Consider the following 2,979-nt stretch of genomic DNA (forward strand, 5'->3'; position numbering starts at 1 on the left):
CACCACTTGAAAGTGATCAGCACCGTCAATCTGCATGACCTTGTGAAAGCCATCACATGCGACACAGAAAACATTAAATGCATGTATGGAGAATGTTCTGAATGCAAGGACCTCTCTTGCCCAGTCTCTAGCCAGTACAATGCAGAGAGTCAAGTGACTTATCTCCAGTGGGCAATAGTGGATAAGGAACACAAGAATGACCCCAATGGCAAAACATCTAAAATCACAATAAAAAAAGAGTTCCAGACCACACAAGCAGAACTGCTAGAACTGCTGAACCTGCAACTGCATAGGTTTAAGAGACACACTTACAACATCAATAATCAGTTTAGACACTACAGAGCACTGAGACATGGCTTGAAAGCACATGAATGTCTAATTCATGTTGACTTTTCCGAAAAATTACCTCTGCAAGTACAGCACAGAAATACAGGGAGTCCACTTTGGAGCATCACACCAACAGGCAACACTGCACACGGGTGTGCTTTATGTGCATTCATCACCCCGCCCAATGTCCTTCTGCACAGTGTCCCCCTCAAGGCAAAAGGGCCCACCAGCAATTTGGCAGCACTTGTCACCAGTGCTTAATTACGTGCAGAGTGCACATCCAGAGGTCTCCACAATCCATTTTTACAGTGATGGCCCATGCACTCAGTATAGACAGCGAGGGAATTTTTTCCTGTTTTGTACTGAGCTGTTCAGACAAGGATTCACTGCTGGGACGTGGAACTTCTTTGAGGCGAGCCATGGGAAGGGTGCCCCAGATGGTGTGGGAGGAGCCCTGAAGAGGAGGGCTGACAGTCTGGTCAGCAAAGGGACAGACATTCCTAATGCTGCAGAGCTGTATGCTGTGTTGCAAAAGGCAGAAACAACAATCAAGTTGTTTTTTGTCAACGAGGAAGCAGTTGAGAAGGCAGTTTTGGAGATGCCCAATGATGTGCCACCAATTCCATCCACCTTGAGGATGCATCAGGCAGTGACCCTAGCCCAAGGAGAACTGACACACAGGGATGTCAGCTGCTTGTGTACAACAAAACAAAACCTGACCTGTGACTGCTTTAATGCAAAGCATTTCACGTTCAGTCATCAACAGACGGCTCCCATAGCCATGGAAGTTCAGTGGCAAAGTCCTGAAGTTGTTGGCAAATGGTGTGTGGTGAAGTACGAGGGTGACCTATACCCTGGCATCATCATAGATACAAGTGCAACACATGTTGAGGTCTGTTGCATGCACAAAATGGGGGCATTTCTGGCCAGCATGTGAAGACATGCTTTGGTACCTTTTTGAGGATGTTTTGTGTATTATCCCACCTCTGAGGCCAGTCACAGGTCGCTATATGGAAATGAAAAAAGAGCTCTGGGCCACACTAGAGAAGATCTCTTAGAAAAGGCCAGACAAGTTTGTTTTTACACACACACGCGCGCACACACACACACAAGCACATGGCTCTGTTACCGAGTGTTCATTCCTGTTACCCAGTGTTCATTCCTGTTACCCAGTGTTCATTCCTGTTACTTGATTATTTTTTCTAAAAACAAAAAAAAGATAAACCACTTTTTTTTCAACTATGTTTGGTCCATCATTTATCCATTTGTTTAATAAATTACATGATAAAAAATTTGATCAATTTCAGGTTAGGGTCTTCTTGAAAAGATAAAAATGGCTTTGCATCTTTTAGAAAAGTACAACGTGCATGCATATGTAGTGATTTTTTAGTTAAAAGTATCAATTATTTGAACATGTATTCAACTATTTCTTTAAAATAAACACTTTCTTGAGGGAAAATCAAAGGAATTAGTTGACATGCTTTTAAACATGCTTTTTTAAATTTCACATGAGTTTTGGTAACAGGACTGAAAAAAATTTAACCATCTTCGACTTAGAAACCTTGTAAAAAATTAAATAAAGCTGCCTAAGATTGACCAATACATGTTTTGAATAGTTCAATATATGTGTTATTATATTCAGAGTTGAAAAAAGATACATAATTAAGTTTAATTTGGAACAGTTACAACAAGCAAATGGCACCCATTCGGTGGAATGGCCCATATGCGCTCTACATGCCTACATACCCACACGACATCTTTTCGGTGTCGAGAGCAACCAACGGAGGTGCGACGGTGATCTTCGAGAAAGGGGACAATCGCATACTCACCAATGACGGTCGCAGGTTTGACATACATGAGAGTGGTAACTTGTATTATTTACCTACTGTTAAGAATGATGTTGACCAATTGAAAGTGTGTCATGATGTCCAGACCTGGCATCAGATATTAGGTCATTGTAATTTTGAGGATGTGAAAAATTTACAAGGTGTGGTGAAGGGCATGGAGATTAAGGGAGGTTCATCTGGCTTGAATATGTCATGTGAGGTGTGCACACAAGGGAAATTCACACAGACACGAAATAGGGAACCAGATAGGAAAGCAAAAAGGCCCCTAGAGCTAGTACACACTGATTTAGCAGGCCCCATGCGTACTCCGAGCATGGAAGGGCACCGATATGTGCAGTCTTTTACAGATGATTATTCAGGCACTATGTTTGTGTACTTTCTCAGATCCAAAAGTGACACAGTCAAGGCCACAGAGAAATTCTTGGCAGACGTAATCCCCTACGGGCAAGTCAAGTGTATCCGTTCAGATAACGGCACTGAATTTACAGGTCACGACTTCCGGACACTGTTAACCAGAAACAGGATTAGACACGAGACGTCTGCGCCTTACTCACCCCACCAAAACGGTACTGCAGAAAGAGGTTGGAGAACACTCTATGAAATGAGCAGATGCCTACTGATTGAAAGCGGGTTACCTGATAACATGTGGAACTACGCTGTTCAGACCTCAGCATATGTGAGGAATAGGTGCTACAATAGGCGCACAAAGAAAACAGCATACGAGCTGTTCACAAGAAATGTACCCAATCTGTCCAGATTGCAGAAATTCGGCTCCGCGTGTTTTGCTTACAAGCAAGAGAAAGGC

Source organism: Trichomycterus rosablanca, unplaced genomic scaffold (genome assembly GCF_030014385.1).
Source record: "Trichomycterus rosablanca isolate fTriRos1 unplaced genomic scaffold, fTriRos1.hap1 scaffold_165, whole genome shotgun sequence".
In the NCBI taxonomy this organism is placed as follows: Eukaryota; Metazoa; Chordata; class Actinopteri; order Siluriformes; family Trichomycteridae; genus Trichomycterus; species Trichomycterus rosablanca.